At 38.2% G+C, this 12729-nt stretch overlaps 1 protein-coding gene across 2 annotated transcripts in view; it reads right to left on the minus strand.

The window, feature by feature from the left end:
- LOC150109200 (rho guanine nucleotide exchange factor 3-like) overlaps positions 1 to 12729 on the minus strand; it is a 235143-nt gene that overhangs the window by 201304 nt on the left and 21110 nt on the right. The gene's annotated exons all lie outside the window — the stretch shown is intronic.

The raw sequence follows: 12729 nt of genomic DNA on the forward strand, positions 1-12729 counted from the left end.
ATTTGGCCAAAGAGCTCACACACTATACTGGCAACACACCATCACACACAAAAAACTCAGCCCATTTCAAAGCCAGCATAGAAAACCTTACACTCCAACATACTGACATAATGGTCAGCTTTGATGTGTCCTCTTTATTTACAAATGTCCCACTCAAGGAAACTTTAGAGCTAATCCAAGCTAAATTTTCTCCCGACATCTCAGCCTTATTTCAGTTCACAATGAACTCAGGCTATTTCGTTTGGCAGGGAAAATTCTACAAACAAATAGAGGGGACAGCCATGGGTTCACCACTCTCCCCAACCTTGGCCAATTTCTTTATGGAGACCTTTGAAGAAAAAGCCTTAGCCTCTGCCCCACAAAAACCAACCATATGGCTTCGCTACGTCGATGATGTGTTCGCTATTTGGCCACATGGCTCTGAAACACTTCTCTCCTTCTTAACACATTTAAACAACCAACACCCCAGAATCAAATTCACTCTGAAAAAAAAAGGAAAACAACAGCCTCCCTTTCCTAGACACACTAGTCACCCGCCAGCCTAATGGATCCTTGGTTTTCTCAGTTTACAGAAAACCCACCCATACAGGCAGATACATTCACCAACAATCCCACCCCCCTCACAACAATATGGAGTAGTGAAAACACTATACAACAGGGCTAAACTAATCTGTTTAAACGACTTGGCCCTAAACACTGAACTAAATCACATCCTCAACACTTTCTCAGCCAATGGCTACCCCCCCCCCCAAAAAAAATCCAAAAAATATTAGAACCTACAAACCACAGATCCCCTCCCTCCCCCCACAACAAGGATTACTCTAAATCCATCACCATTCCCTACATCCGAGGCACCTCGGAAAAGATTACCAAAATCTTAAAAAAACATGACCTGACCTCCTGTTACAAACCTTACAGAAAATTGGCATCCCTTATCTGCTCCACTAAAGACCAACCACTTCCCCTAGACCTACCTGGTATTTACCAGGTCCCTTGCAGTTGTAAACTGTCTTACTTTGGCCAAACAGGCAGGACAGCGAATATCAGAATTTCGGAACACAAGGACTACATCCGTTTTCACAAATACAGTCATTCTGGGCTTGCAGACCATGCTCTGGATACACGCCACAGAATACGGTGGAAGAAAGCTACAGTGATACACCGTAGCAAATACAAATTTGAAAGACTCTTTATGGAATCAGCCTCAGCCCTGAGAAATTCTCCAAACCTCAACAAATTTGGGTGTATGCGACTGCCCCAAATTTGGGAGACCTACATCTGCAGACCTTCAGCCCAACGGCCAAGAACACCTACTTAGCCCACTAGAGGGCACCGTCAGGACTGTTAGGAGAACAATAGCGTCATCGTTTCATTCCCAGTTTCTGTGTTGTAATGCCTACGTGCACGTAACTTTTTTTATGTAAGTTCCTTTAGAAAATGGCAATGTGACATTGCCGAAATATCGGAAAATATTTATTAAAGTTTAATTTAATTTATATTCTTAACTACGTTGTTCTATTCCTTTAGTGTTTTAATAATGCATAACCAACGTATAAGCCTGTCTACGAGAATGATACTAATGTTTACGTAATGCAGAAACCATATTTTCATATCTGAGTAGCCTAAAGTGTTATACCTTGTGACACCTTTTGGCTACTTGTATGACTCATCTGGCTACCTGTGAACATGTATAATGCATAGCATTGTACATGTTCACAAGGATGTGTGCTTTGCATTATCCTTTGTATATACTGGATACCAAAGCAAGTGATGTGAAGTTATTAGCTTCTATATACAAGCTGCCCACGTGTTACAGAGAAGAGTAAAATCAAAGAGAAGCCACTTCACCAGCAGGGTGCCAAAGGGTTCTGTACTTCAGACATTACTACCTAATTTATATATTAATGATACTGGAATCATCTGAATAAGTTGAGAAAAATGGTAACGATTTGAGGAGGAGATCCACTTGTTTACTGATGATGTGAAGCAAAACTAAAGAGAGAGCAATATATATAAGATCATATAGCTTAAATAAACTGTAATTATGGGCAAAGAATAATGGTTGCAAGTTTAATATAGGAAAATATAAGGTTATATTATTATTATGTGACACCTCCAAGGAGTCCAAAGACTCATCGAGGGAGGGAAGGCACCCACTCTACAACTCTCCGTCTCCACCAATCATCCACCAACTACAGTGAACCGCGTCAACTACACCAATGCCATCTACTGTCTATCACCACCACTAGCATTTTCACAGACAATCACAAGCATCCATGCCCACGGCGAGATTCGAACCTGCAGCCTTTTGGCAGTAGAGCAGATAAGCTAATCACTTGACCAACAAGGCTAGCAGTACCATGCACTTTGAGGGTGATAGTGGAAAGAGTTGAAGTCCAAAGAATTATATTGCAAACTGAGTAAGACTGCTCAAAAATTCACAGAATGACTATAGAGATAAGAGTTATTATCCCTATTTGTAAGACTTCTAGAATATACAAATTTGGCTGCCTGGATTTCTTGGAAATGAAAAAGTGAAAGAGAAGATCCAGAGAAGAGTAACCAAGATAGTAACAGTGTGGGGGATCCTATCAAGATCAAATGTAGGTTTGTAGATTACAATGTAAAGTCCACAGGTTCTTTTGTACCTGGAAATATGATAGGAACATGTATTACTAAAGACATTTTAAAGGAAAACAGAAATTTTTCAATACAAGACAAGAAGAAAAAACAAAGGAAGGGTGGGAGGTTATTGCTTGAAGTTATGTAAGCATATAATTATCAAGGACCTAAGGACACAATTTTTTTTTTCTTGGAGAATTGTGAATGAGTGGAATGGATTGCAAGGCAGCTGTGAATGCTTTGTTGGTGAACAAGTTTAAAGAGCGGTATGGTAGACTGCTCTACCATCTGCTTCATGGAGGCAGCCATATAATAATAATGCATAATCATCATCAAATTCCTGCCATGTACCCTTAAGGGGGGGGGGTACAGGTTATGATAGTACTACATGAAAAATTTACATCATTACTAACTTCCTATCTGAAATTTTCCTCCAAATCAGTCTGTTACCTGTCAAGACTCCAACATTGTCAGATCTTATATTTCTATCTCCTAAGGCACTTTTTACTGTATCAATCTACCTATATCTTGGTCTTCCTCTGGGTCGTTTTCCTGCCAACCTGGCAGAGAACACTTGTTTTGCTAATCTTTGGTCTCCCATTCTGTTTCCTCACCCAAGTAACCATACCATCTGAGATTAGCTCTGCTAAGATATTCATGGATGCTGACAATGTCAAGTTCTTTCCTAATATCCATGTTTTTAACATGATATTGCCATTGATGCCATCTGTTCACGCCTATAATCTTTCTCAGGATTCTCATATCTGCAGTCTCTAGTCTTTGGTTAAGTGTTTTACTTCTGACCCAGCTCTCTTCCTAAGTTAAAATTAGTTTGAACACAGTCTTGTATACAGCTAATTTAGTTCTAGTAGCAAGGCTTATAAGTTGGTTAGACATAACTGGTAATTAGTTTATGGAATTAACAACGCATATACAGTATATTAATTAAAAGGTAACTTTAATGAATAACTTCTTTATTTCGGCAACGTCACATTGCCATCTTCAGGAACATAAAGATATGGTATGTGCACTCAAGGCACTAACACAAGCAAATGAGGAAGAAAGCAAGAAACTAATATTGTTCCTAAAGTCCTAATGGTGCCCTCTTGCGGGATAATTTGGTAGTCGTGGCAGTTGGGCTGAAGTTCTCATAATGTAAGTCTCCCAAATTTGGGGTAGTTTCATGCACCCAAATTTGTTGAGATTAGGAACGTTTTTTAGCGCTGCTGAAGATTCTTTGAATAATCTTTCGTATTTAAACTTGCTGCGATGAATTATTTTTTGTTTTCTTCCAACGAATTTTATGGTGGGTATAAGGCATGGCCTGCCAGCCCAGAGCGGCTGTACTGGTGAAACCGGATGTAGTCTTTGTGTTCTGAAAACCTGATATTTGTTGTTCTGCCTGTTTGGCCAAAGTAGGACAATTTGCAGCTGCAAGGGACCTGGTATACACCAGGTAGGTCTAGGGGAAGTGGTTGGTCTTTGGTAGAGTGGATAAGGGATGCCAACTTTTTATATGGTCTGTAACAGGAAGTATGGTCATATTTTTTGAGGATATTGGTTATTTTCTCAGAGGAGCCCTGGATGTAGGGGATGGTGATAGACTTCGCGTAATCTTCATTGTGGAGGGGGGTTGTGGTTTACTGGTTTTAGTATTTTTTGGATTTTTTTGGGGTTATAGCCATTGGCTAAGAAAGTGATGAGGATCTGGTTTAGTTCAGTAGCCAGGGCCTTGTCATCTGAGCAGATTAATTTTGCCCTGTTATATAGTGTTTTTATAACCCCATATTGTTGTGAAGGGTGGGGTGGGGTGGGAATTGCTGGTGAATGTATCTGCCAGTATGGGTGGGTTTTCTGTAAACAGAGAAAACCAAAGATCCATCAAGCTGGCGGGTGATTAAAGTGTCTAGGAAGGGGGAGGGTGTTGTTTTCCTCTTTTTCTAAGGTGAACTGGACTCTGGGATGTTGGTTGTTTAAGTGTGTTAGGAAGGAGTGGAGTGTGTCTGAGCCATGTGGCCAAATAGCAAACACATCATCCACATAACAAAGCCAAATAGTGGGTTTTTGTGGGGCGGAGTTTAAGGCTTTCTCTTCAAATGTCTCCATAAAGAAATTGACCGAGGGTGGAAAAGTGGTGAAACCATGGCTGTCCCCTCTATCTGTTTGTAGAACCTTCCTTGCCAAACGAAATAGCCTGAGTTCATTGTGAACTGAAATAGGGCTGAGATATTGAAAGATTAAGAAAGTCACTTCTTGGCCTGTGGAAGTCACCAACAAATTTAAACCTTATAATGCTAGATCCCCCCCCCCCCCGACTATATGTACTCCCAAAAATACATAAATGAAATGTGCCATTGCGTCCCATAGTGGATGGCATTGATTCCCCCACATATAAATTAGCCAAACATTTAACCAAGATGCTCACACACTACACTGGCAACACACCATCACACATAAAAAACTCAGCCCATTTCAAAGCCAGCATAGAAAACCTCACACTCCAACACACTGACATAATGGTCAGTTTTGACGTCTCCTTCCTATTCACTAATGTCCCACTCAAAGAAACCCTCGAGCTCATCCAAGCCAAGTTTCCTCCCAATATCTCAGCCCTATTTCAGTTCACAATGAACTCAGGCTATTTCGTTTGGCAAGGAAAGTTCTACAAACAGATAGAAGGGACAGCCATGGGTTCACCGCTTTTCCCACCCTTGGCCAATTTCTTTATGGAGACATTTGAAGAGAAAGCCTTAAACTCTGCCCCACAAAAACCCACTATTTGGCTTCGTGGTGTGGATGATGTGTTTGCTATTTGGCCACATGGCTCAGACACACTCTACTCCTTCCTAACACACTTAAACAACCAACACCCCAGAGTCCAGTTCACCTTAGAAAAAGAGGAAAACAACACCCTCCCCTTCCTAGACACTTTAATCACCCGCCAGCTTGATGGATCTTTGGTTTTCTCTGTTTACAGAAAACCCACCCATACTGGCAGATACATTCACCAGCAATTCCCACCCCTCACAACAATATGGGGTTATAAAAACACTATATAACAGGGCAAAATTAATCTGCTCAGATGACAAGGCCCTGGCTACTGAACTAAACCAGATCCTCATCACTTTCTTAGCCAATGGCTATAACCCCAAAAAAATCCAAAAAATACTAAAACCAGTAAACCACAACCCCTCTCCCCCCTCCACAATGAAGATTACGCGAAGTCTATCACCATCCCCTACATCCAGGGCACCTCTGAGAAAATAACCAATATCCTCAAAAAATATGACCTTACTTCCTGTTACAGACCATATAAAAAGTTGGCATCCCTTATCTGCTCTACCAAAGGCCAACCACTTCCTCTAGACCTACCTGGTGTATACCAGGTCCCTTGCAGCTGCAAATTGTCCTACTTTGGCCAAACAGGCAGAACAACAAATATCAGGATTTCAGAACACAAAGACTACATCCGGTTTCACCAGTACAGCCACTCTGGGCTGGCAGACCATGCCTTAGATACCCACCATAAAATTCGTTGGAAGAAAACAAAAATAATTCATCGCAGCAAGTTTAAATACGAAAGATTATTCAAAGAATCTTCAGCAGCTCTAAAAAACGTTCCTAACCTCAACAAATTTGGGTGCATGAAACTACCTTAAATTTGGGAGACTTACATTATGAGAACTTCAGCCCAACTGCCAAGACTACCAAATTATCCCGCAAGAGGGCACCATTAGGACTTTAGGAACAATATTAGTTTCTTGCTTTCTTCCTCATTTGCTTGTGTTAGTGCCTTGAGTGCACATACCATATCTTTATGTTCCTGAGGATGGCAATGTGACGTTGCCGAAATATAGAAGTTATTCATTAAAGTTACCTTTAATTAATATACTGTATATGTGTTGTTAATTCCGTAAACTAATTACCAGCTAATTTAGTGTTTTGACTAATTTCTCTCTTATTCCATATAAATTTATTCAATTGACTCCCTACCATACCAGCTTTGTTGATTCTGTTGTCTATTTCTGTATTTAATTTACCATCTTCACTAAAAATTATGCCTAAGTAGCTGAAATGTTTTACTTGTTCAATAGGTTCTCCATTCACAATGCATTATTTTCAATGCTTCTGCATAATATTGCAATACTGCACAATAATGCATAATACAGTGCAAATATAATGCCTGCTCTTCAGAAATGAACAGAAATCATGTGTAGCAAATATAGGCAATATTTCCTCCCATCTTTTTAAGCAGTTCTTGCTTAACGGGACAACAGTATCCTGAAGCAATACTGTATAAAAAAAATGTTATCTTCCTTATTGTTTCAAAAAAAATTTATTTTTTGAAACATAAGAAATGTAATGAAGTATGAGTAGTGCAAGAGTGCATGCAGCAAATTTACAGGTATGGTAAGAATGGCAAGACCAAATAAGCATAAAGTGACTGACTGGGCCAAGTAAAATCCTTCATCAGAGATTAGCAACTCGTGTCTCAAGAACACGAATGGTGGCTGTTTTCTTTCTTTCTTTTAATGCGACACAACTTGATTTCTTGTGTAACTTCAATTTTTTATATATATGGTTAATTCTTCAATAGGTACAGCATGCACTTCTAAATGTTTAGAAACCATATGTGATATATTCTGTAGTTCAAGTTAAGTCAGATAACTGCTTCATTCTGAAATATCTTTACTTTGAAATGTCTCAATATGTATTTTAATGTAATTCATTAAAAATATATTTCACTGCTTTTTTTTTTTTTTTTTTTTTTGTTGTTGTTAATAAACACCATGGATGTTGTTTTGGAATCACACTACAATGGCTAAATGTTCTCTAGCCAGTTTAGCTAACCCATATTTGGTTGAAAAACTGATCGTTTTTCAACTGATCAAGTTTTGAAATGCATCCTGGATGATATTTAAACTCATCTAAGATGTGAGGATGGAATTCAACCCAAGGACACTGTGTAAATGCACTATGGTGTTCACAAATGACAGGAAAGTAACTACAGCAGTAATTGAATTATTGACCAACACTGTGTTTCATAGGTAATAAATAAGAAAATCTTGCATTAGACCAGTTAACAACATATACAAGGGGGGGGGGGTCTGGAAATTTCTGTTAAACACCTAGAACAAAAATTATATTAAAGCAAACCTACCAGTAGGTTTTAATGACTTTAAAATCTACTAGTAGCAGAGTTATAAAGGTAACTTATGTTCTTATATCCACGTATGTTCTTTCTTGTGGTTATATCATTTGCTTTAATACATTTTTGTTCCAGGAGTTTATCAGAACTTTCCAGATTCCTCCCCCCCTCGTATATTATATATACATAACATCATATATGCTGTGAAGGATATGAGAAAATCTAGGTGGATGAGTTGGGTATATTAATAATACTGCATAATTCAGATGTAAATACACTGATAGGATAGCAACATATGTGCTAGTGAATACATAAAGAAGTTCATATCCCTTTGATGTGGTCTTGATCTGAACCTAACTCTGGCACAGTTTCAAAAGGGTAGAAAGTGAATAAGATTATCCCAATGCACAAAGGTGAATCCCAAACAGAGGCTGCAAATCATAGGCCAATTAGTTCTGAAGTGATGGTTAAAAATCTCAGAAAAGTTAATTTGAATCAGCATTCAAAAATGAATAGTGAAATGAACTTTATGGAAGAATGACTCTTGGTTCAAAAGTCATTATTTAAAAGCACCTGTGCCATTCTGCAAATGCACTTGTTTATTTCATTTTAGATAGCAATAAGTAAAACATACTGCAGCTATGAAAACATCACCTGTCCTTTTTCAAAAACTATTTCATTAAGACTTTCATGTTGCATTAACACATTTATATGCAGTTAAGGTATCATCCGGTAAGAAAAAAACAGAAGCAGGCTGTTGGAGAAAATATCATTTATTTATAATTTTCTTGTTGCCATAATTTACTTGCATATATTTCAAGGATACATGTCACATTTCTCATAGTTGAAATTACACAAGCTATACTATGCAAGATTTCTGGTATACATTTCCTGAGTAGATTCAGAATGCTTTTACTGCAAGGTGGCCCATAAGTCAAGAAGGAGGTTTAAATGTATAGAACTTTTTTTGATTATTAATTTTTTAAGGTATTCTAAGGAACATTTGGGAAATTAATCATGGAAAAGTTCACAACCCAACAATGAACCAAAATCATGCAATTTTATTTTGAAAATAATTCTGCAAAAATCTGCAATTAATTGGCCATCGTATTCTCCAGATCTGATATCCAGCCCTATATCCAGCTCCTGACTTTTTCCTATGAGGTTACCTGAAGGAAAAGGTGCATGTAAGCAAGTTCCCCTAGACATGTGTGATTAGCCTGCTAACATTATAGGACAATAAGACATCAGAACAAATTGCTTCTTTAGTCTCCAAGTCATTTTATAAATTATTTCTCACTTCCTACAAGACTTTGACTGATCAGTTTCAATGTATAAATCAGTTAATTTCTTCCCCCATATAGAAACAGGGCATGACAGTCATTGCTCTTTATATTACTATTACTATTACTATTATTATTATTACTATTATTACGGGCAACTCCAGGGAGTCATTGGACTCATCGAGGGAGGCCCCAAATCATATTCATCACAACTATTTGACATTCATACAGTATCTATCATACCTCGCCTTAAACTCATTCACTGTCACAGCATCCACCACAGACTCAGGGAGCGCATTCCACTCATTCACTACTCTAAAAGTAAAGAACCCAGCTCTAACACCTTTACTAACCACACTTTTGCCCAGTTTCCATGGATGTCCCCTAGTCCTCCCACAACCAGCCCTGTTCTCAAAAATATCTTCTGAATTAATTTTATAGAAACCCTTCAGTAATTTGAATGTCTCAATCATATCTCCCCTCCTCCGCCTATCAACCAATTTTTGCAACCCACAAATCCTCAACCTGTTCTCATACGGTTCATTCCACAGACCTGCTATCATCTTGGTCACTCGCCTCTGGATCCTCTCCACCTCCTCCCCATCAAGAAGAAACCTAGGTGACCAAATCTGAGCACAGTAGTCTAGATGGGGTCTTATCAAGGCTCGATACAGAGGAACAATAACCTGCTTGTCTCTGCTTGTCATCGTATTCTTCAGCAACCAAGTGATTTGATGAGCTGTTTTGGTCACTTTTGCAATGTGTCCCCTAAATTTCAATTCCTTATCTACCAACACTCCTAAATCTCGTGCCTCTTCAATTTCCTGGAGCACGGTTCCACCAATGCAGTAAACTGCCGCCAATCTTTTCACCCCAAAATGCATAACCTTACATTTTGCCACATTAAACTGACATCCATTCTCCTTAGCCCAGACCTCCAATCTATCCAAATCATCCTGCAAAATTTTGACGTCATCTGCATTCACTATTGCCCTACCCAACTTCGCATCATCCGCAAACAAATGAACTGTTCCTCTCAGATCATTTCCTATATCATTTATGAACAAATTAAACAGCAGTGGTCCAAGAACAGATCCTTGTGGCACACCACTAGTCACAGGCCGTCTTGTGGACTCTACTCCCGAGTAAACCACTCTCTGATATCTCTCCGTCAACCACCCTCCTATCCATCTCACCAACCCTGTGTCCATTCCCATATGCTGCAATTTACTGATTAGAATTCCATGTGGAATCCTGTCAAAGGCCTTGGCAAGGTCCAGTAGAATCACCGTAAACCCATTACCCTTATCCAGTTCAGCCGTCACTGTGTTATAATACATGAGCAAGTTACTGAGGCATGACCTACCCTTCACAAAACCATGCTGTTCCCGATACAGTATCCCATTTTCTTCTATCCAATCTTGTATTTTCCTCTTGACTATTTTCTCTAAGACCTTGACAATGATTCCTGATATGCTAATCAGTCGGTAATTTACTACAGCAGTCTTGGAACCACCTTTATGCAGTGGAACTATTTTCCCCTCTTTCCACCCGCTCGGGACTAATCCAGACCCGAGACTCAAATTAAACAAAATGGTCAAGGGTACTGACAATTCTTTAGCTGCTTCTCGTACAACACGAGCTGGTATACCATCCAATCCCACAGATGTATTGACATTGAGGTTATGCAATAGACTACTCACCTCCGCTTCATTAACCACAATTCCCGTATAATCTACTGGTTTATTCGTTTCTGCAATGTCACCACCTGGATGATATACTTTTGCAAAGTGCTCACTCAGTAACTCAACTATCTCAACTGATTCAGTTACCTCCCTACCATCGGCATTCTTTAAAATCAATCTGCCATGTACATTTTTCCTTTCACTTGCTACATATCTAAAAACCTGTTTAGGATTCTCTTTAGCCTGCATGGCCAATGTTCTTTCGTAATCCTTTTTTGCTTTTCTTACCACACTCGTCACCCTTCTGGCCTGTGCTTTATACCGTTCATGTGCCTGCCGATCACCCTTCTCCTTAAATTCCCTCCATAGTTGTTTCTTTTTTTGCAACTCAAGCTTAATGGTGTTATTCATCCATTTAATCCCTACTTGATTTATTATTCGGACTCTAGGTATACAGTCAGCCATTGCTTCATGCAAGCACTTCTTAACTACCTCCCATGCACTATCAACTTCTAGTCCTTGCAGTTGTACATGCCATGGCACTGAACCAACCAACCAATATATAAACAGATATTCCAGAGCAAACTAAATGCACATTTTTTCAGTGCTTAACAAAGCTAAAAAGTTTCAGACAGAATGATTTAAATTATTATATATAATTTATAATATATAAATTTTATATATATATATATATAAATATATAAAAAATTACACTTTCATTCCTTTCCTAGAACTACCTATATCTATTTCTTATTTAGGTTTATATTTAATGATTTCCTTTGGTAGTGTTTCATCTTCCATTCATTATGTGTGTTCATTTGAATTATCTTATTTTATCATTTACTGTATTCATTTATAATTCATTTGTTATTTTATCCTTCATACATTCTTGTATCCTTCAACTCCTCTAAATCATTTCATCCTTTTTTTTCTCTCATCCAACTTTCTGAACAATACTATATTCTTGGTATTTCCAAGAATAAAAATTTAACGGTTTCCTTCCATGTTTTGCCTGTCTCCAACTGTTGATAATGGAGTTAGATCCAGTATTTATAACTGAATAGAAAGGTAATTTATGAGAAATAACTTATACTAGTTTCCAAAAATAATAAAACCAATAGAAGTGTTTTTAATATGTTTCAAGAATAATAGGCAGTGGCAATTACCCTGATTAGATCTACATTACAGTAATTGAAAACTATGTCAATTCAGTTTGGTATACTATTCATATGTTAGTTACCAAAAGAGGGAAAGTTACATTTAACATTTATAAAATTAACAGGACTATGGTAAAATAATTTTTGGCTAGTAATGATCTTAAAATTGTGCAATATATGTATATACACATATTATACAAATTCAGTAAGTACTATTCATGTATACACTACTTGGAAAGAAGTCAACAGAGAGCCCCCTGTGGCCAAGGTGCATTGTACCATGTAACGAGTCACGTGTTTGTGGCCAGTATAAATTGGAGGAATATGAGTCATCGCAGTGAAAGGAGGTCTTACATCTTATTAAGATGGGCACCATGGCTGTTTGCTCCTCACACTACGGTGTCCATCAACTTCTTTCCAAACAGTGCATGCGTCTATATATACAAGTGTGTGTATGCATGTTTCTCCTCAACCTAATATTTGTTGGGATAGCAGTGCTATTTACTAAAGAATTATCACAGAACAAAGTTCTTTCCCAGTGCCTTCCTTGTCCAATAATATTATATGTCATAGATATGTTTTCATGGGACCCATTTTGCCTGTTCTGAGGGATGAAAAACCCGATTTCCAGTCAAGATAGCCGGTCTCTGTATGAGACCGGCTAACTTGCCATTTGGATGAAAATCACTGGTAAAGATTCTTCGCATAATAGACAGGTTTCGAATAAAATTATGTCTAAAAGGAGTCCATCAAAACCAACTGAGCTATGAGGGCTCATTCTTAAAGTATACTGTCACATAAAAGGAAAATAATTTGCCCCTATATATTTTACC

This window comes from Typopeltis vanoorti, chromosome 2 (genome assembly GCF_054136105.1).
Source record: "Typopeltis vanoorti isolate ZY-2024b chromosome 2, IOZ_Tvanoo_1.0, whole genome shotgun sequence".
Lineage (NCBI taxonomy): Eukaryota > Metazoa > Arthropoda > Arachnida > Uropygi > Thelyphonidae > Typopeltis > Typopeltis vanoorti.